Source organism: Gorilla gorilla, chromosome 3 (assembly GCF_029281585.2).
Source record: "Gorilla gorilla gorilla isolate KB3781 chromosome 3, NHGRI_mGorGor1-v2.1_pri, whole genome shotgun sequence".
NCBI classification, from domain to species: Eukaryota; Metazoa; Chordata; class Mammalia; order Primates; family Hominidae; genus Gorilla; species Gorilla gorilla.
Genome location: NC_073227.2, coordinates 193647773 through 193671550, shown reverse-complemented (window position 1 = coordinate 193671550; position 23778 = coordinate 193647773). Strand labels below are relative to the sequence as shown.

Here is a 23778-nt window from a genome sequence, read left to right as displayed (position 1 = left end):
AGGCAAGATCCTTAAGGCATCTCAAATAACAAATGCACAATAAAGAAGTAAAGAGTTTGAAAGAGATCTGAATTGGAAAAAAAGAAAACTTGGATGAAGATTTTTCACAAACATGTATTGTGCTTTGTGCTGTTCAGCAGAAGATATACAATTATGATATGGTCAGAATAAGATGTTTTCATTAAAACCACTGAAGAAGTTGTGTTCTGTATGCAAATCAAAAGCTTACAAATAATAATGGTTAAAATCACTAGGGCTCACCATGTAGGGGACACTGTTCAGATTCTTCCTATATATTGGCTCATTTACTCTTAAAGTCCTCCTTTGTGGTTTGTATTATGACAATTCTTATTTTACAGACAAGGAATCTGTGGGAGAGTCAGGCTAAGTCATTTTCCTTGGTAATTCAGCTAGTAAGTGGCAGAACTGAAATGTGAACCCAGTCTATTTAGTTTCAGAGTTGCTGCTCTTAACCATAAACTGTACAGACTCACTGCTCATACACTGGTAGAGAAATGCCTGGATGACACCTGTACTACAAACATTATAAACACTTCTATTTTGACAGGGTGTGGTGGCTCAGGCCCATAATCCCAGCACTTTGATAGGCTAAGTTGGGCGGGTTACTTGAGGTCAGGGGTTCGAGACCACGAAGTGTTGCCTGGCAACATGGCAAAACTCCATGTTTCTAAAAATAGAAAAATCAGCTGGGCGTGGTAACGTGCCTGTAGTTCCAGCTACTTGGGAGGCTGAGGCAGGAGAATTGCTTGAGTCCAGGAGGCAGAGGTTGCAGTGAGTCGAGATTGTGCCACTGCACTCTAGCCTGGGCAACAAATCGAGGAGAAAAAAGTTTCGTTTTTATGGTGAGGAGAATTATATTATTTATCAAATGCAAGCCAAGTGACAAGGATCTATCCTTGACCAAACTTTAGTCAGGTTTCTTTGATCCCTCTTCTCAACTAGACCTTGGCTTTGGCTCTCCCCAACCCCAACCCTGCTGGACCTACATAGCCCAACTGTAACAAGAATTCTGCTCAGTTTAGTGAGAATTTTCTCACCCTTGATATGTGATCACCATGGCTTTCCTTCAGCAAGAATCCTGTTAAATAGGTTTGGCAAGAATCCCCCTATACTTGATGTCTCTTGTTAGTAATTTTCTAATTACTCTGCTTCTTGGCTATAAATTCCCAGCTGTCATTGCTGTATTTGGAGTTGAGCCTAATCTCTCTCTCTATTACAACAGTCTTGACACCTGTCACAATAGACCTGACAGGTCTGAATAAAGTCTTCCTTACGATTTTAACAAATGCAGAATAATTTTGCCTTTAACAACAGTTAACAAAGAGGTTTTGGAAGTGGACATTATGATGAGTTGATTGAAAATGAATTTAAGCAATACCTTTCTTTTGGATTTAACCCATGTTAGTTATTTCAGTTATGCCTTCAAAAGTGTGCTGCATAAGATTTAATCTTTTGCTTTTTCTAAGTAGTGAAAAGAGGCTGCATATTAGTGGCAGGACTATACTTGTAATTTTAAGAGGTGTGTCAATAGGGCAGATCTATCTGACTACTGATTTGTAGTAGTTTGTCACTGCTACAACAGACACTACATGCCTACTTGGCAGAATCTTCTGAGAAAATTTTTAAAGTTGAAGAATTTTTTGAACAATTCTTACTATCTAAATAAACCATAAACAATATTCTAAAACTCACAACAGAGGCTGTGACAATCCCAGGGGCCACAGAAAAATGAAAAATCATGAGCAGAAGGTAAGAGAAATAAAACTCTAATTGTGACACCCCTCCCCCAAACTGCCAGTCACCATGTGGAAAAGTCCCCGTGGACTGATGGTTTCTACACAGGTAAAAGTGTAATAGAGGTAGACAGCCAGTTTCCCCACCATCATGGGTTCCTTTGCAAGAAAACCATTCCTGCCCCAACCCATAGGAAGTACTGCAAGTGCATGTAGGTTGAAAACTCCTGAGGGGAGCTGGAGACAAACAGAAGTTGGGCTAAAATGAGCCAGCATGCAAAACTCTGTGGCTGCTTTTCATCTCAGCCAAAGGAGACAGCAAGTTAGAGAGGCTGTACATGACCACTATGCTGTCAAAGGTGTGCTCCGTGAATATTCCAGGCACAAACTCCAAACTAGCCTTCTTACACAGCCAGGGTATCCCCACTGGGATCCCCGCAGTCTGAGATGTGCAGTATTCTGAACTTTTTCAAGAGTTATGGCAAACCTGGGCTTAGGAAACCACCTAATGCCAAAAAGGAGGCAGTGGTCTTGGGCTAAAGGAACTCATTAGTCAACCTGCACAGACAGACATACTCTGGAAAGACCAAGGCAAAAGCAAAGACTAGAAAAAATAATTCTCCCTTAAGTGCAAAGACATAGACATAAGTCCACAGAAAACAAGAGTGGATAGAGAACCATGACCTCCCCAAATGGACAAAAAAATGAGACAGCACTGACCCTAATAAGATGTTTATGTGAAAGCTCTCAGATCAATAACTCAAACCAGCAGTGTAAGGAAATCTGGTGAATTTCAAGATTTGTCACATAAATTCAGAAATTTATGAGAAATTTAACATAGATTTTGAAATAATTTAAAACATCAAACAGAAATCCTGGAGCTTAGAAATACAATGGTCAAAATGAAAAATACATTAGAGGGTCTCAACAGCAGACTGAATCAAGCAGACGAAATAACCAGTGATCTGGAAAATAGGCGATTTGGAAATAAATAAAAGAGAAAAAAGAAAACAAAAAGAATGTTTACAAATCTAGAGGATAGCCTAAAACGAGCAAATCTGAGTCATTGGTCTTTAACAGGGAGTTGAGAAAGAGCAAGGGGTAGAAAGCTTATTCAAAGACACAATAACAGAAAACTTTACAAAATCTAGAGAAAGATATAAATATCCAGGTATAGTAAGGTCAAAGATCACCAAACAGATTTAACCCAAATAAAACTACCCCAAGGCATATAATAACCAAACTCTCAAAGTTCAAGGACAAATAGAGGATCCTAAAAGCAGAAAAAAAAAATTAAATCATATATAAAAGAGATCTGATTTTTCTGGCAACAGACTTCTCAGTAGAAACCCTACAGGACAGGAAGAAGTGGGATGACATTCTCATAGTGCTAAAGGAAAAAAACTGCCAACCAAGAATTGTGTACCCAACAAAGCTATCCTTGAAACACAAAGGCAAACAAAAGTTGAGAAAATTCATCATCACCACATTGGTCTTATAAGAATGCTAAAGGGAGTTCTTCAATCTGGAGGAAAAAAAAGATACCAACATACAACCAAAAAAAAGCCACCTGAAGTATAAAAATCATTGGAAAAAGTAAATACCCAGAGAAAATTACTAAGAGATAGGCAATATAAAAAGATGTAAATTGGAACAACAAAAAGTCAAAATTTTGGAGGGAATAGAGCTAAAGTGTAGAGATTTTTAGTTTGTTTTAAAATTTATTGTTTTCTTTATGATCAAAATAAAGTTGTCATCCGTTTAAAATAACTTTGTTAGAAACATAAAATGTTTTATATACCCATGCAGCAAAAACCTAAAATATAAAAACTAAAAATAGAAAGCAAACGCAAGAAATTGAAATATACTACCAGAAAAAATAACTACAAAAGGAGACAGTAAGAAAAGAAGAATGAGAGGAGCTACAAAACAACCATAAAACAAAAAAAATAAAATAGCAGTAGTAAGTCCTTACCTATTAATAATAAGAGTGAGTGTAAATGGAGTAAATTCCCCAATTAAAAGATAAAGGGTGGCTGAATGGATAAAAGTACAAGACCCAGTTAAATGCTGCCTATAAGAAATTCATCTATAAAGACACATGATTTAAATAGAAAAAAATAGAAGAATATATTTTATATAAATTGAAACCACAAAAGGGCAGGAGTAGCTGTACTTTCATGTTAGATGAAATATACTTCAAGTCAAAAACTATAAAGTGAAACAAAGATGGTCATTATATAGGGAGAACAGAGTCAACTTGGCAAGAAGATATAATAATAAATATATATGCACCCAACACTAAAGCACCCAGATATATAAAGCAAATATTAACAGACCTAAAAGGATAGACTGCAATACAATAATGGTACAAGACTTCCACATCCCACTTTTAGCAAGACAGATCATCCAGACAGAAAATTATCAAATAATCATCAGAATTAAACTGCACTCTAGACCAAACGAACCTAACCGACGTTTAAAGAACATTTCATCCAGCTGCTGCAGAATGCACATTCTTCTTGTTGGCACATGGAACATTCTCTAGGATAGACCATGTGTTAAGCCAAAAAACAAGTCAAAAAATTTGAAAAGTCAAAATTATGTTATCTTTTCTGACCATAATTGAATAAAACTATAAATCAATGACAAGAGGAACTTTGGAAACTGTATTCAAATACATGGAAGTTAAACAACATGCTCTTAAACAATCAAAGGGTTCATGAAGAAATTAAAAAGGAAATTTAAAAAAATGTTTTGAAACCATAGAAAATGGAAACAAAACATACCAAAATCTATGGGATACAGAAAAAAGATTATGAAGAGAGATGAGAAGTTTATAGCAAGAAATGCTTTCATCAAAAAAGTAGAAAGAGGTCAAATAAACAATCTAATGATGTACCTTAAAAAACTAGAAAAACGAGAGCAAGCCAAACCCCCAGTTAGTGGAAAGAAACAATAAAGATCAGAGCAGAAATAAATAAAATTGAGACTAAAAAATCACAAAAGATCAACAAAATAAAAAGTTGGTTTTTTAAAAATATAAGCAAAATTGACAAACTTTTAGCTAGAGTACTAAGAAAAAAATGAGAGAAAACCCAAATAAATAAAATTAGAGATTAAAAAGGTGACATTACAACAGATATCATAACAATACAGAAGATCATTAGAGAGTATTATGAACAATTACATGCCAAAAACATTAGAAAATCAGGAAGACACAGATAAATTTCTGGATACATATGACATACCAAGATTGAACCATGAGTATATAGAACAACTAAACAGACCAATAATGGATAAAGAGGTTGAATCATTAATTAAAAAGTTTCTCAGGAAAGAAAAGTTCAGGAATGAATGGCTTCACTGCTGAATTCTACCACACTGTTAAAGAAGAACTAATACCAATTCTTATCAAAGTATTCCAAAAAATTTACATAGGAGGGAGTTCTCCCAAATTCATTGTACAAGGTCAGTATTACCCTAATGCCAACACCACACAAAGACACAAGAAAAAAAGGAAACTACATTCCAATATCCCTGATAAAGATAGATGCAAAAATCCTCACAAAATGCTGGAAAACTGAATAAAACAGCACATCAGAAAGGTTATTCACCATGATCAAGCAAAATTTATTCCAGGAATGTAAGGATCTTTCAACATATGTAAATTGATCACTATGATACACTACATCAACAAACTGAAGGACAGAAACCATATGATTATCTCCATAGAGGCAGAAAACACATTGATAAAGTTCAACTTTCCTTCATATTAAAAAACTTAACAAACTAGACATAGAAGGAATGTACCTCAAAACAATAAAGGTGATATATGAAAAACCCATAGGTTATATCCTATGAATAGAGAATAATTGAAAGCCTGTCTTCTAAGATCTGGAACAAGGCAAAGAGGTCCACTTTCCCCACTTTTACTCAACATAGTATTGAAAGTTTTAGTCAGAGCAATTAGGCAAAAGAAAGAAATAAGGAACATCTAAATTGGATAAAAAATTATAAGATTTTTTAAAAATATAAGATAAGACAAAGATACCTACTTTTACCATTTTATTGGTTTACATTGACTTGGGTATTCTAGTTAGTGCAATAAAAATAAATAAATAAAAGCATACGAATTTAGAGGAAATAACCATCATTCCTTGAAAATGATTTGGTTGTATACATAAAACAACCAAAAAAAATACATAAAAATAACTAGAAATGATAGAAAAACTTAGCAAAATGCTTAACCATAGAAAAGTCAATTGCATGTCTTTATACGAGTAATAAACTTTAGATAAAATAATTTAAAGGAAAAGACACCATTTATAATGACAAAAAAACCTATAAAGTGCCTTAAAATTTGTCTTAGTTCATTCCTGCTGCTATACTGAAATACTGGTAATTTATAAACAACAGAAATTTATTTCTCAGAAATTTATTCAGCCTCTCTCAGTTCTAGAGGCTTCCAAAATGATGCCTTCTCACATGGAGGGAGGGACTCAAAAAAGGGACTAGAGAGCTCGCTTGAGCTTGTTTTATAAGGTCACTAATCCTATTTATAAGGTTAGAGCCTTCATGACAAAATCACCTTCCCAAAGGTCCCGCCCCACTGTCACATTGGATATTAAGTTTCAACATAAAAATTTTGAGGGGGTCGGGGTGGGGGGGAACTGACATTCAGACTTTAGCAGGAATAAATCTAACATATTCTGCAGAGTCTCTACAAAGAAAGTTTAAGCATTAAGGAAGAATATTAAAAATGACAATGGAGAGATAGTGCAAAATAGGATGAGATGGAATGAGAAGAGATGTGAGAGACAGGATGTTTATGAATAAGAAAACTAAATGAAGGCATAAATATTGAGTATCCTGAAAATAATGTATAAACAAAATAAAATTCCAATAGATTTTGTGTCTCTTCGTGTGTATGTGTTTGCTAAATTTGAGAAACTCATTCTAATATTGATATAAAAGAGCTGAAGATCAAGAATTGCTAAGACAAACTTGCCATTTTTGACTTACAAAAGTAGTTCAGGAAGATTTGAATTAGGAGAATTTTCTGACTGCTTGATCATTTCATTATTTATCATTGTTATCCAGAAATAGTAAAATATAAATTATCCAAAGTATTAAAATGTACCTGCTCAGTTTTGATTTCTTTTTGTCTGATGTTGAGGGTGATATTTTTTATTTTGTTTGATTTTATTTATTTTTGTATTTCAGGCTTATATTAATCATAACGGTTAATTCTTAAAACACTGTTTTCATTAGTCTATGCATGGCTCTCTTTTATTCTTATTTATTTCTTTATTTATATAAGAGAAATGAACACTTAAGAATCCATTACCCAATTAGATAATTAGAGCCTTACCATTAATGTACAATGTTCAAACTATAAAGGTAGTGAACCCATTTTAAAGTATACTTTTCATAGTGTACTTGTCCCCACTTCTGAGAAAGAGACCTGGCAATAGTTTTCTTTTGTGGAACCTCCATTTCTTGAGGTCCTATTCTGATTATAACTAGAAATTGCCACCAGCCCCTAGCATAGCTAAAGTGTAACACTGCGACTAAAGCCCACCCCATCAGAGTTTCTTTCTTAGGACTGAAGCTGGGAAGAGTTACCTAAAGACAGAAGGCTGCCTTGATGGCAAGACTCAAGGAAATTACCCACGATTTCCTATTAATGAGAGTCCCAGCTCTGACCTGTTGGCCTGGATGCTATATTCTTTCTTAGATTCTGTAACTGAATAGCCTTCCAAAAATTAAGTTCCTTTCTTCAAGTTAGCATGAATCTATTTCAATTGTTTGCCACCAATAATTATAGTAACTTCTCTCTATATTGAATTTTTCTGCATGATTAATGACTCGGCTTCATAGATATGTAAATATCTGAAGTCTGTCTAGGCTCACCGAACTAATGTTCTAATGACGTAAAACCCCACCAAGGAAAACTCCACACTACTGAAAAGTCAATTTATCTAATGTAAATCAATAAACATATCTTCAGTCTTCTTTAAAAATTTATTAGTAAATAAGATGAGAAGTGTGAGGAAAAGACACCCATGGTGTCTCCAAATGAAAATACAATCTATTATTTCAGTCATATTGCTAAATTTCTACTTCTCAGGCAAAGATTTTGAGACACGTTCCACGAGGCCTCAGGCTCTTTAAGCTTCATATGTAACATTTTTTTTTCCTTCTTATGGGAAACCATTTTTGGTTAAAATGAAGTATGGCCCTCCTCTTTCCATAGATACACTGCCTGTATAGGGAGAAGCCTATATAATATCTCAAATTTATATTTGAAAGCCTTCTTTGTTTAGAAATCATGCTTATTTGTTTTGTATGCCTTTGCAAAGCAATAGGGAGAAACTTGCTTTAACAGGGGTGAGCGATTGACCATATGTCAGGAATGTTAATGATTTTTGCAGGGAGCAAAGTAATAAGTGATGAAGAGATCAGAACACCTTTTTTGTATTCCTTTGGGATGGGTCACCTGTTTGTCCACTGGATGGCTGATTGTGGAAAACCGGCTGACCTCATTTCTATCCTCATTACCAGGTAAACCACACTAGCTCTGAGTCTCAGTCTAAATAGGCAACTGAAGAATCCTACCTTCAGTAAAAAGCTGGCAGCAGTGTATTCAGTACATGTGAATCAGTAAATCCCTCTACAATTACATCCATTCAAATCAGCACCTTTGGTCATTAGTTACTTAAGAGGTTACAAATTCCCTTTCTTTTATCATTATCCTTCAACATTCCTTCATGTTGTTTTTAACAATGTTATTAAATAGATTGTCTTGTTGAGATCTAGAAATGTCCACTGCATTTTTGTTCAACAATAATTGTCATCACATTTAAAGGAGAAACCCAGTTACTTTGACCTAAAATAAAGTCAAACAGGGAGGCCATGTTGACTCTGTTTGGTTACCCCTTTTGGTTGCCAATTTCCTTTCAATATGATTACAAGGTTATGATTTTAATAACCTGTATTATATTCAATAAATACCAATTTTTGGTAGTTTTTTTAAAACTATGCTTACTTGTTTCAAACTTTCAGAATTTCTCTAATTTTTGATAAATCCTTATGCATAGGTCATTGACGGAAGTTTCTTGGTATCATTTGTAAATTTCCTCAGTAATCTGCTAGACAATTTGTTTCAAGAGACTTGAACTCACTTGAGTGTTTAGATACTTGCATCCTATTACAGGCCTCAACTGCTTCTTTATTGATATTTGGTCTATCCTTTTAAGGAAAAAATAGTTCCTTACTGAGAAAAAGAAAACAAAAAAATTATTTTCTTTTTCTTTTTGTAATACATCAATATTTCACCACTGGCCCAAAGCACAAAACTTATTTATTGGAACATAATTTAAAATGCTCTTTCACATGCTCATAGCAAATCTACTGCAAATCTTAACTCTTTGTAGCTGTGTCTTCTCTCATGATTATAGTATCTGGTCACAGGTCTCCCTGGACTTAGTGAGGATTTGAGGTTATGGCATTTCTGTTCTTCACATAAGTTTCTTACATGAGCTCCTTCTTTTTAGTCTGTTTTTATTGCGGACTTATTTCTAAGAGAAATTTATTGCTTTTTGTTTCATTTTGGCAACTCTGAGAGAAGGTTATTTATAAAATAAACTCATTTCTCTTCCTAGACCACACAGCTGTGAAAGTCACTATGACGGACTGAACCTTATGTATACATGTGTTTGTGATATATTGTGAAATCTTTTAAAATTCTGTGTTTAGTTACACATGCACAGATACACATATACACACACACATACAGTTATGAAAAATAAAATTTTGGCTGAGGTATGAAACATTACCATGCAGAATGCTATGGTCTAAATGTTTGTGTCCCCCTGAATTCATATGTTGAAATCCTAGTCCCCAGTGTGATGGTATTAGGAAGTGGGGCCTCTTGGGAAGTGATTAAGTCATAAGGACAGAGCCTTCATGAGTAAGATTAAGATCCTTATGAAGGAGTCCCCAGAGAGCTTTCTTGTCCCTTCCACCATGTGGAAGCACAGCTATAAGGCTCTTTCTATGAACCAGAAAGCAGGCTTTCTCTAAACACCGAATCTGCCAATGCCGTGATCTTGGACTTCCCAGATTCCCGAACTGTGAGAAATAAATTTTTGTTGTTTATAAGCTACCCAACTTATGGTATTTTGTGATAGAATGACCCAGACACAGAACTTGCAAAAAAGAAGTGGGAGGAAACTGATTAGATGCCTTTATACTTCCCATCCATATTTATGGCATACAGATACCAGTCATTGGAAATTAGAAAAAGAATTTTGAAGGTTGTTTTGGAGTGAGTTGTCCTATATATCTCACCTCTTTGCTTTTAGTGGGGAGGAGCAGGAGGATACCTCCTTAGGAAACTGGACTTCCAAGCGACCATGTGGAGAATTTATGTGACTCCCATTCCCCATCCCCATCAAAGCACACAAACATAGTTTGAGTGGCACAGTGAACTTGTGTCTGAATCATCGTTAAGAATCCAAAGCTTGAATGTTAGCTGGGTCAGCCCATGATAGCGGAGTATAGAGCTGCAATCTGGTAAATAATGGAGCTCCCAGAATTTGTCAAGGGAAAGGAAGAGGTGTGGCCACGTGGGAGGCAAAGCCCACAAGAGGAAGCCTTGGATCCTGTCCAAGAGACCGAGTGGAGGGTAGATGGGATCTCAGCTGAAGGAAGCTGGTTGTGGCCTAATGCTCAGAGGCTATAGGAGGAGCCAAAACTAGTTGGAATACTGATTTTGCCTGTGTCAAGGGACTGTAAGCAGTAAGTCTCTAGCTGTGGGAGGTCTTCAAATAACTCAGAATAGTACTATGAGAGAAAGCAGCTCTGAATACCGGGCAGGCTCAGAAAGACACGAGATCATCAGCCTCACTCCAATCAGTCAAAACAACCCATAGGAGCAAAAAATAAAAACTCCTCCCAAATGGGGAGGAGTTTCTCAGGTATAGAGAAGACAATGCTAAGTTTTTATTTGTAGGCACTTCTTCTGTCATAGGCCCACATTAGGGAATAATGCCAGCCTCAAATGTACTAGAGAGTTTCTATTGTCACACAGGATTGAACAGCTGAATTACAGAATTAAGCCTGTGATTTGCAACTAAATGAGACTGTAGGAGTCTTAAATTGCTTTAGAGTGACCAGGCTGTCATGGGGGTTTTGATCCAGGTGCTTGGGAAGAACTAGGCACTGAATGTTTCAAAGAACCATGGTCAAAAAGTAAACATGTTATAATTGTTCTCTATTAGTCTTGTTTGTTACCCAGGAAAAACATTAAAATCGGCTAGAGCACATGGATCCTGTTGTAAGTCTAAAGATCTGGTATTTTAGGCAAGTTTTAATAATACGATATATTTATGATTGTCTCTTGCTTTCTCCTAGTTACCTTGCAAGCATTGTATTCTATTCTCGGCTTTGTTTCTTCTCTTTGTAGAAAGCCTGAGCAATAGTCCTTTACATTCTGACGAAGCCCTTCCTCCAGTGAACATTATTTTCTTTTGTAATCTACTTGTCCTTATAATCCATTGCTTTCCTCCAATTATTCACTTGTGTATTGGTTGGTAACTTTGATTTTCCTTAAACCTTTATAATTGTAAGTTAAACTTATTTTGTACACAAACTGTCTTACTTTAACATACTCAACTGCTCTCCAGTGAAATGCCAACTTTTCATTTAGTATTTCTATTTACTTAGAGGATCAAGATCTCTGCTGCTTGTCATCCACCTGATTTAACAGCAGTTTGGTTTTAGTTAAGGATGAGACATGGGTGTGATGAGCAGGGATGCATCCAGGATAAAGACCTATGTTCTCATCCTAACTTGCAATTCTATTGCTGGTCTAAATGAACATGTATAATGGTTAGTAAAGCTCCATAAAAACCAGTATTTTCAGAAATGCTAAGGATATCTTATTTTTATTTTTTTCACATAATTTGCTGTAAAAAAGGCATTTGGAAAATTTTAATTTCACTGATACTCACTTAACCAAAAAGGTCAGAGCCACATTTCTGTTGATTGAGTATCATGACATAAATATTTTTGAAGAATTATTGTTTTGTATATTCAACTAATTGAATATAAATCTACTTTAAAATTGTGTAGTCCAGAGGAAACAATTAAAAAGCATAATTATTGAATATACAATGTGACAAATCAGTCATGTAAAAAAAACTCATATTTTCCAGTTACTATGAGAATAATTATTGATAAGTAACATCTCTCCTTTTCCTTTCCATGAAAGTGAAAATGCATTTACAGAAGTGAGGATTTTTTTCTCTTAATCTGTGTATTAGTCTGTTCTCACGCTGCTAATAAAGACATACCAGAGACTGGGTTATTTATAAAGGAAAGAGATTTAATGGACTCACAGTTCCACATGGTCGGGGAGGTTGGTGGTGGAAGATGAAGGAGGAGCAAAGGCACGTCTTACATGGAAGCAGGCAAGAGAGTGTATGCAGGGGAACTCCCCTTTATAAAACCATCAGATCTTGTAAGATGTATTCACTATCACAAGTGTAATGTGGAAAAGACCTGCCCCCATGATTCAATTACCTCCCACCAGATCCCTCCCATGACATGTGGGAATTATGGGGAGCTACAATCTAGGATGAGATTAGTGGGGGACATAGTCAAACCATATCAATCTGTTGTGTAGAAAGAAATAAAAAACAAAACAAAACAAAAAATTAGGAATGCCTGAAAGGTGAATAAAGCTGATATCTTTTATGGGAACAAAAGGTTGTTTAGATATTTAAAATTACGTGAAACAACAGGAAAACAGTCTTTCAAGGTTTATAAATGCCAGCTAGAAAAGATCAAGCATGACAAGCTCAATTGTTGAGAGTGATGTGTAAATAGAAAAATTATACCCAAAATTTTTGGATCAAGTCTTGCACTATAGAAACTAGAGTGATTGGAGACACATTAGGCCACTGGAAATTTAGAGCTACAACTAGGAAAATTTCTCAAAGAGTTTTCTTAGTGTTGATTGAATCCCACGCATTATCATTGACCAAGGAGCAACAAAAGAAATAATAAATTGTTTAGATGAGAAACATTAGTTAATATCTAAAAATGGAGAATTTAAAGTTTAATGACTTGGGAAGATTTTCCAAGATTACTACTTCTTTTTTTTTTTGAGACAGAGTCTCGCTCTGTTGCCCAGGCTGGAGTGCAGTGGTGCCATTTCAGCTCACTGCAAGCTCCACCTCCTGGGTTCATGCCATTCTCCTGCCTCAGCCTCCTGAGTATCTGGGACTACAGGTGCCCACCACCATGCCCGGCTAATTTTTTTCTTTGTAATTTTTAGTAGAGACAGGGTTTCACCATGTTAGCCAGGATGGTCTTGATCTCCTGACCTCATGATTCGCCTGCCTTGGCCTCCCAAAGTGCTGGGATTACAGGCGTGAGCCACCGTGCCCAGCCTACAATTTCTTGAAGAGAAAAATATTGAAAATAAAAATAAATTAGAAAGAAAACACAGTCTATCAAATAAGAAACATGAAATGAGAGAAATCTCAGGGAGATAAAAATAATCAGCCTCTAACAAATAGTAATTAATGAAAGCAGAACTCACAGTGAAGCTGCATCTCACACCTACTGGTATTTTTGGATATATTTATGCCTTTGATAAAAATTATTATCCTTTCCATTTTATCTCAAGATCTATGATAGAAAGATTAAAATGGTTTAAAATGTTATGATAAACTGAGTAGCATAAGAGAAAGAAATGAATGAATCAGTTACACAAAAGAATGAATCGAATGAATCAGTTATACAAAAGATCACCTACATCATTTCTGTCATTGTTTTTTAATCTTTCCTGGATGTTTTTAGCAAGAGTAAATCATTACATCTTTTTTGTTGTTGTTCAGTGTTCTGATTTTTTTAAGCTTTTGATCTCCTACTTTTTTATGTCAACATTGTAAAGGAAGAAGATAAAGAGGACTGACATTTATATGGTTTCATTTACGCCCTAGGAACTGTGATGGGCACATTATATACTATCATTTAATTTTTGCAAAAGTTTTTGAGGTACATAGAATTATTTTTATTTTTCAGATGAATCACAAGCATGATTTGCCAAAGACTGTGAAGCTACTGGATGACCAAGCTCAGTTAGTATTCTTTCCACGATATCATAGTATTTCCAAAAGCAATTGGTAGTCATAATTATGACCACAGAATATTCTGGAATCATCAAAGAAAGATTAAATAATCTTCAGTATGCAATATTTGTTTAGTTTTTAAAAAGCAGAAATAATTTTCTTTAATAAGCCCATGGTTATATTTTATCACTGGAAGAAGAAATAATACAAAATGCATACGTAAGGGAGCACATTCCTTTGGTGGGCTTCTCCCAAGTCTACAGATCTCAGCTATGAGGAAATAACCCTACTTTCCTCATGCTGTTCCAGTCTCTGCTTAAAGACCTTGTGCTTTCTGGTTTCTTCCAAGCTTCCAGCCCCCATAGATGACTGATTTCCACTTGCATATGCTCAACACTGAGAAGTCCTTTACAGAAATAGGGCAGTTGCATCAATGATAGACTGGATAAAGAAAATGTGGCATATATACACCATGGAATACTATGCAGCCATAAAAAAGAATGAGTTCATGTCCTTTGCAGGGACAAGGATGAAGCTGGAAACTCATCATTCTCAGCAAACTAACACAGAAACAGAAAACAAAACACTGCATGTTCTCACTCATAAGTGGGAGTTGAACAATGAGAACACATGGACACAGGGAGGGGAACATCATACACTGGGGCCTGTTGGGGTATGGGGGGCAAGGGGAGGGAGAACATTAGGACAAATACCTAATGTATGCAGGGCTTAAAGCCTAGATGATGGGTTGATGGGTGCAGCAAACCACCACGGCACATGTATACCCATGTAACAAATCTGCACATTCTGCACATGTATCCCAGAACTTAAAGAATAAAAGAAAAAAGAAAAGAAATAGTGCAGCTGCTTACTGATACACCTTCTCTGACTGCTCAAATAAACCAATACTTCTTGGCCCTCAGTACGCAGGCTAATTTCACTGAAAAGGTTTTTGTTCCCGGAGGAATTGTTAAATGATATGTCTGTGTCATAATTATTTTAAATCATGGAATTCATATGAGGCATCTCTGCCACAGTGATTTGCATATAGTGGACAGTCACTACATTATAATTGAATAAAAAGTAATTCCATTAAAAGCCACAGAGGGTTCATCATTCAAGGCAAAGAGAATAGCAAACTGGGTGCACAGTGGAATCAGCTTTAAAATATGCAGATTCCAAGGCTTCATTTCAAATATAATAAGCCAAAAATCTCCAGTGTTGGCACCAGGATTCAGTTTTTCAGTGGCTGTCCTTATCCTCCCAAGGCAGAGAATGAGCTGTTTTGAGGAACACCTGGGAAGAAATGAAAAACCTCCCCCACAGCTGGAGCCTTGAGTGCAGAAGGAGCATAGTGAGAGGAGGCTTTAAAGCTGGGGAGGAACCAGACTGGGGTGAGTTAAGGTGTTTATATGTGGCCCAAGAGGCAGTGCGGAGACATTTAATTTGTGCTTTAAAAAGATCACTCTCTAAAATGTTGTGAATATATTGATGAGGGCTGTGGCAGAGTCAGAGAGCCAGTTAAGAGGAGATTGTTGGTACAGATGATGAAGAGGCTGATAGTCTCCTTGATTAGGACAAAGCCAGTGGCTGGGGCAATGGGGGTAAACTCAGGGATTAGCAAGATATTTGGAAGACCAGATAGGCAGAAATTAATAACTTACTGATAAGTGGGATTAGGAAATAAGAGAAATAGACTCCACTTCCAAATCCTAACAGATAATATAATTTATTAATGCTGAATAATCACTAGGACTGAAATTCTATATATTTTAAAAATTAGGTAGACATCACTGAGACTTAATTAGCATTCTGATTTAGAGAAGGGAGGAATTTGAGGTCATATACCCTCTTCTGTTCCATTTGCGCTATTTTAATTATCTAAAAATAAATTCTTCCATTTTATGCATATTTTGGCCAATCGTAGTGTTGTTATCCCTTACGTAACATTATATGTAAGCTTAATCTTTCATATTACAATTTTGGCTTATTTAATATTCACCTGTTCTCCTTGTACCCAGACTGGTTGGCTAGATCTTCAGCCTTGGATGAGTCATTCTGGGTCATCACAATGACTCATTCACAGGCTACCAATGAGCATGGTCTCAAAGTCTGTATTGTAGAAGGAAATAGAGGTTGCCTTGAAGACTTGACTTATAAAATTTTAGGGTTGTGTTATAGACAGTCCTAACTTCCACCACAGGATGTATTCAGAATACTGCAATTTTCTCATTATCTAAAAGTTTCATATTCTGGCTTCTTTTTATACAACTTAATAGTAAGGGAGGGAGTTTCTTAGGTTTCCTACTTCCCATAAAAAATAAGAGTGCAAACAAAGGTAATTCATAAAAGAAAAAAATGCTTGCTGCTAAAGTGTTTAAAAAATAATTTGAACTGACTTATAACACAAGAAATTCAAATTTAAACAATGACATATAATTTTCACACATAATATTCAAAAATAATTCAAAAATAGAAGTATCTGAGTCCAAAAAGGTGCTTTCAAATGAATACATCTCTGATATGAGTACAACTTGGTATAAGCTTTATGGAAAGTTATTTGTTAATGTTTATCAAGAGACTTTAAAGAGATTTTCTGCATTGGCCCAATAATTTCACCTATCTAAAAAAATCTAGAATGTATTAAGACATTTAATAATATATATTTAATTGCAGAGATAGTTATAATTGCAAAAATCTGCAAATAGTCAAAATGTCCCACAATTGTGAAATACTTGATATTAGAAAGTGAAAATGCAGAGTATCAAATTATAGAATATGAGTTAAAATATGGAAGCAGATGCACATCAAAGAGAGTAAGTGTTAAGAGTGATTATTTGAAAGTTAAATAATAAGGTTTTTTTGGTCTTTTTTTCTGTACATTTCTGAGTAATCCAAGTAATTGGTAATAAACATATGCTACCTTTGTTTCTAAAAAAAAATCCCCCTTTTTGCGTTAAATAGGCATGTCTGAATACAACTCTCAATTTTGAGGGAAAGATTTACATTCACCATATCCTTATCTATATTTTTCATGATTTACACACATTTCAGGCTTTATGTAAAGGTTGACAGCTTTTTATTTTTTAAAGTTTTATCAAAGTGGGTGCACACAATAATTTAGATTGTCTTGCTCAGCTTCTGCTATAATTCTGTCTTTTTCTGGTTTCTATATCATAGAGTATGAGAGACTATCACAGTACTGCCAGACTCCCTTGCAGCTATGGTAAGTAAGTGTATGTGACCTAGGTCTCTGTAGCAGATGCACCTGCTGAGATGTAGAGGAAGAAGTGGTGGCCTTGGGGAGTGAGGCAGGGTTCTTGGTCAAGCCTAGGGGCAGAGTCATCTGCCTTGCCTGACCATCTCTGTGGGCCCTCCAGACATCCAGCCCCAGCATCACAGGTATTGAGTCATGAGCAGTAATGACAGCAGTATTTTCACTAGAAGAGCCATGTGCTATTAAGGTAACATTATTTATGGTACTCCTAAAGAGTCTGAGTCATGTAACATTTAAAAATAACTCCTTCTTTAGATGGACATGGATCTTGCTGCTTTCAACAAAGACCCAGGGCAATACTTAATCAGGGCCATGTTGACAAATATATCATTAGGTGTACTGCTTTCTGCCACAGTAAATGCCATTTCTGTGACAGTTTCCCATGGTTTTCTCAACCTTATTTATCAATCTTCTTTCCTATGGTTCTCCCCAGGAACCCTCTGTCCAGATATTCATGTTTTCTCGCTGTTTGATGAGTATTTCCTTTGTGTTCTACTCTTGGTAGCATTGTTCATGTTGGTGATGACCTGGGAATACCCATCCTCTACCCTCCCCAGCCATCCTTCAAGGCTCAGCTATAATCTTGTCCTCCTCCATGCAAACTTTCCTGCCTCCTCCAGTGCTCACTGATCTTCCAGTTCCCGAATGTTTTCAGCCCTTTATTCAGCACAAAATGTTTGGTCTTTAATGTTGGCTAGTTTTGTATTGCAAGCCAATTTCTGAGCGTGCCTTTGATCTCATCTCTCTTAGAGTATTGTATTTCTACAATACTCCCTCTACAGAAATCTCTTAGAGTTCTGATATGCACCAGGGATAGTGCCAGGCCCTTCTCAAGAACATATTAATATAATAAACATCAATGATTCACTTATGTACTTAAAGAATATTCCAGTAGAATTAAGTTAACCAGAAGGTTTGGGGAATGCTATGGTTTGGTTAGTTAAATTTTCAGGTTAGTTGAGAGATATGCAAATAATATTTTCTCTAGTTTTAATTGGGAAATGTTATCTCAAGTGCATTTGGTCACTTTTCCGTCTAAGGAAGTACATGAGAGTAATCCACTATAATGTGATGTGCTCAGGTGACCTCTTCTGAAAAGGAGTCGATTCCATTGTTTTTGCAACTGGAAGTGATTTCACTCTTTGAGTTGTCATAGCACTTTATGGCCATCATAAGAATATTGCCTTATTTGTTTTTTACTGTTGTATGTTTATTAGGCACATTAAAATCTACCACTCAATTACAAATTGACATGATACAGAAATGGCTTCTTTCTTAACTTTTATATTCCCCACTGGGCCTGATCCAGTGTGATAAATATAGGAGGCACTAAAATCTTGGTTAAATGAATTGAGACAAAGAGTCAGTCTTTTAAATATCAGAATAAGAATTTTTTTTCTGGAAGGTATAGAATTTGGGGTTAAATTGGTAGTGCCCCAAGACAAAAGAATAAGAAGTTACTTTTTAAAAAGTTTCATTATGGGCTTATTTTCAAGCTATTTGACATTCTTCCTCAGAAAAAATGAAATAAATTAAATCCACGGAATTGAGTGTTTTTGTTATTTTTTCTTGGCTAAGTGTGATTTTTATTACAATTTTTCTAAACTTTCCTTCATGACAAGAAAATCACTGTTATTTTAATTTCTATATTTTGTCACATTACTTCTTAGTCTGAGCTCTCATGACATTCTGCATGGATATACCTTATACCTCTGAAGTTAATTTGTAATTTTTTTCCTCAAATTTGGATACCTTAAAATATTTGTATACTTTATATCCTGGTTTTGATTTTTTTAAAAAAATCACGAGCTTTAGCTGAAAGACATGTTGTCTGGATATATTATCATCTAATTTTCTTTAACACTAAAAACACTATGTAGAAAATGTTATGAACTTGAAGGTACATATGCTCTACTTGGGATGGCTTCATACAGTTTTCTTTATTTCTAGGACACTGAGAAATATTTGGCGTAGTTAACATGTTGACGAATACAGAGACAGGGCAAGAAGCATCAGCAGTTGAGTGAGTGGCTGTTACCACTGGGCACATACCCCACAGAAAAAGCACTAAGAACTTAGAAGATCTTGTCCCTTGCTGGCAGTATGTGAATTGCAATAATAATATCTGTCTTCATATCAGAGTCATGATAAGATATGTGAAATTCTTGAAAATGTTGAAGTGTCAAAAAAAGAATGCAATTTGATATTCAAATTTTCAAAACGTTTTTCATATTAAAATTTTACTTTTCAAAATGTTTTCTTGGATGTCAGACTTCCTTTAAGTCATATAATAATCCTCTGATGTAGTTGGGCTGAGCTTTATACTTTCCAGTTTATTGATGTGGAGAAAGTTAAATGGCTTGTCCAAGTTTGCTTGGAAACAGAAATTTAAATAATAGCAAAGTATTTTAACTCCGTGTCCAATTCTACTTTCACTATATTGTACAGTCTACCTTTTTCATATTAATAATAACTCTATTAACAATAAACATAAATAGTCCAAACTACTTCAGCTATAATCTCATCCTGGTTCCAGATTAGTAAAGAGTAAGCAGAATGAAGAGTTCTAGGTGTCAGGGGTGGGGATATATAACTTCTAACACTAGCATATATAACTTCTAACACTAGCATACTGGGACATGTTTAACAATTGGCTCTCTGGAAAACAAAATATTCTAATTGGTAGTGTGAGCTAATTTCTGTGGTGTAAATACTCCCATTGTGGCTGACTTTGGGTTACCATTATGATGTCACTGAGTAGGGAGTTGGGAAAAATTGAGATGTGCACACTGATACTTGCACAGAGAGACAAGGATGTCTGTCTTTGGCAGGTAAACAAGACACAGGCACAAATAAGTTAAATATAAAAAGAAATGCCTTTTAAGAAGGGAGCAGCTTAGGATTCTCACTGGAATCATGGGTACTCTCCATAAGAGGAAAGTTCACCACACAGATCCAAGTATGGTATACCAGTCATCCACTGGGGAGAGCCATTTCCATAGTGAAGTGTTTGGCAGAGTGGCCTGCACAGAGTTGTGGAGCAGGAGTGCCAGAGACTGGAGCACGGACCTAAGAAATAAACAGCCTTCTTACTAAAAGTGCATTTTCATTTAGCATGATATGTCTAGTGAAGGAATATATGCCATCTCCCTATAAACATTATGGGCGGAATATTGAAATAAGGGGGATTTTGGGGTTGTTCAGAAGGTGAATTTTTAGCTCTTTAAGTGGAGGTCCAAGCAACACAAATGGTGACAACTTCCTCCTCTTCTCAAGAAGAAAACCTGAGCAATCTTTCCAGTCAGCACTGCCACTTGCTACACACATCACCTTGCTCAATTTACTACCATAAATTGGTACATTTACAACCTTCAATTTGCTACCATAGGTTTTGGTTTCTCACCTCAGATTATGTGAAGGAAACTGCTTCCAAATTCATAAAAGAAACATTCCAAACTTGGGCAAAGTAACAATCACATATGCTACCTAGGTTGTTAATAATTTACCATAAATTTAACTTACTGGTTATTCCTTAGACAGTTTGCCATGTGCATTATTTATGGGGTTTTTCCACTTTGGTGGACTACAGGCTGCCATATTAATTTTTAATCAAATTGTGTAATTTTGTAAGTAATTCTTAAAGCCAGGTGAATACAAAGACAAAAGGTATCTAGGAAATAGTATTTAAATGTATTCTATTCCTAGGAACACATTTGCCATTCACTTTAAATATCAAATACCAAAATGACTTTAAGGAAAATAGTTAAGACAGGCCATACACATTCAGTTTCTCTAAGTAAACCTAGAGCTTACTTATGGTTATAAATTTCATACATTTTGCTTTTAAAGAAAAAGCCAGCAACTGAATATTTATAATCCCGAGACTGTCCCATACTTTATTGTTTTCCTTAGGGGCTTTTCCCAGCCCAAAGGAGAATATGGTAACTGACATTCTCTGCAAACTGCCAAGTGCTAAAGTCTTTTTCCCCAAATGCATTGCAAACATTATCTTAGTATTAAAATGCATAAATTGGAGAAATCATGAAAGGAAAGTTTCAGTAGATTCAAGAAATTTTTTTTTTTTTTTGAGACAGAGTCTTGCCTTGTCACTCAGGCTGGAGTGCAGTGGCGCGATCTCGGCTCACTGCAACCTCTGCCTCCCGGGTTCAAGCGATTCTCCTTCCCCAGCCTCCCAAGTAGCTGGGATTACAGGCACATGCCTCTGTGCCCAGATAATGTTTGCATTTTTAGTAGAGACGGGGTTTCACTGTGTTGGTCAGGCTGGTCTTGAACTTCTGACCTCGTGATCCGCCTGCCTCGGCCTTCCAAAATGCTGGGATTACAGGTGTGAGCCACCGTGCCCGGCCAAGAAATTATTAACAGGGATAATTCTCAACCCACTTAAAATGAAAGCACCCACTCCCGCACATTTTTATCAAATATATTGCAGATGGAAATTTCAGGTGTAAATTTTCAAGTGCTGAGTAATATTATTGTTATTATTATAGACCAAAAGCAAAAATTTGTGAAATACATATCCTGTAAAAGAAGCTTCTCTTTTACCAGATTCTATCTGACTTGGTAGGAAAAAAATTACATTTATGTATTGAGTTGCAATCAACAAAACTGGCTTTATCTATAGGGTTTCTTAGTTACTTACTGGCTTCGTGACCTTGGATTGGTCATCAGACTTCTCAGAGCCTCGTCCCCTTCCCTGGAGAATGGGGATTGTGATGTTACCTGCATCACAGAGCTGTAAGAACTAGACGGTAATGTGATTATGTGATGCTCCTGTAAGGAATTTTAATATTATTACACTTGTATTATGTGTGTGAGACTGAATTTCATGTAAAACACAAAAGGACATTATGTCAACCATGGATAGATGAGGCCTAAAAACAAAATATCAATTATTTGAAGTTCATTGAAAACACATACATGATTGAATCCTTTGAAGAAAAAAACACATTCCTTGAGGGCCATAGAAACTCAAAGAATAGCACAAAGCAATGTGTCCTAGCCCTGTATTTAGGAATAGGTATAATTCATTCACTCAATGCTTTGATACACAAGGTTTTAATAAGTTAAAAATAAAATAAACTTTCTTTTTCTATAGTGTTTTCCTCTAGTTTTCTCAAGTTTCTTGCATGGGAATTTGCTTGTACATACTGTTTTATGAATAGAATCATATAAGTAACTTGCATTCTCACCTTTATAGCTAACAATTAAGTTACCAGAATCACATCTTTTTGTGTAGATTCCTTTGGAGAAAAAGGAGAGTATTGGATAACAAAGCTTCCATGAACACCAGAACCAGGCTTCTCATGTTCTCATGAATGAATCACTTGGGGACCTAGTTGATTTAGTAGGTTCATGGTGGGAGTGGGGGTGGGGGTCTGAGGCTCTGCTCAGGTCCTGCTGATGTTGCAGGACCACAATAGAGCAAGGAGAGATGATAGAGGATGGGATCCCAGAGGGATCTTTACAGGGGAGAAGGCAGGTGGTGTGGCTGCAGAGGCTGGTGGTTGGTGGATCTGGCAGTGGGACCATGAGAGCACAAGGCGTGATGAATTCCCCTAAGCTTTCTGCATGAGGAGGACAGATTTGCTCGCCAAACTTACTCTCCAAGGGCTTATTTTTTAAAAAATATAGTGGTCTAATTATTTTGAATATTTAATCCAGTGCCTAAACATAGATTTTGAATTTGATTACTCTCAAGTAATCTCTTTGGTGAAACCTAAGCAAGGGTATCCTTATGTTTAATATCTAACTTGGACAGATGGCATAGAGCATCTGGAGTCTCAGAGGGAATGGACTACTTATTGACTGCCTGCACCTCTCACTGACTGAGACAAAGGGATCGAGAAAAATATGATGCCAGAAGTAGACATCCCTGCTCCTTCATTCTAATGTGCTATGAAAACAATAGGGCTATTTTTTTTTTCTAAAGTTGCCTGGCTGAGTTATAGAAAGGATTAATGTTTTATTCAATTGAAGACTCAAAAAGAGGATTTACTCTGACCTGGTATTTTAAAATGTGGAGCAGTGGTGGTGGGTGAAGGACGGGTGGATGAGATGGTTATAGAAGAATTAGTTTAAGAACATAGAAGAAAGCAAATAAGAAGATACTCATTCCATCTTCAGGATGGTGAGCCATTTTGCAAAGTACAGCTGAGAATCTTTATCCTCTGGTCACACTGGTAATCAATTCTTGCTCAGTCCTTTAATGTGCCTTTGGATATTACAGTAATTGATCTCACTATAAGCAGTAGTGAACAGATAAATGAGTAAAGAGGCTAAAAAGGGGATACATTTTCTATAGATCTCTCCTGAGAGCTGTATTGGCTCAGTTTATATAATATTAGCAATTATGTCTTCTATAATTGAGTAGAAATGCCCACAAAAAATGAATGAAGAAATGTCAAGGATTAGTCAAATTTTAAACTAATGAAAAAGATTCACTAAATGACTTGCTGTGGCATTTTATTATCTAGGTTCAAAAATAAAAATAAACATACATGAATCTCGGTGAATTTTTGTTTTTACTTTTGCCCTTCTACATTTCTCTCCTTTTCTGGTTATTTATATTAACTTGCCATAA

At 35.8% G+C, this 23778-nt stretch overlaps 1 protein-coding gene and 2 long non-coding RNA genes across 3 annotated transcripts in view; 2 read left to right on the top strand and 1 right to left on the bottom strand.

The window, feature by feature from the left end:
* GALNTL6 (polypeptide N-acetylgalactosaminyltransferase like 6) overlaps positions 1–23778 on the bottom strand; it is a 1233993-nt gene that overhangs the window by 341069 nt on the left and 869146 nt on the right. The window lies entirely within an intron of this gene.
* LOC109026434 (uncharacterized) overlaps positions 1–23778 on the top strand; it is a 99722-nt gene that overhangs the window by 25184 nt on the left and 50760 nt on the right. The window lies entirely within an intron of this gene.
* LOC129533145 (uncharacterized) lies at positions 715–19181 on the top strand. Its single transcript, XR_008679185.1, has 3 exons — positions 715–863; positions 17081–17126; positions 19128–19181. It is a non-coding gene; the product is annotated as an uncharacterized lncRNA (long non-coding RNA).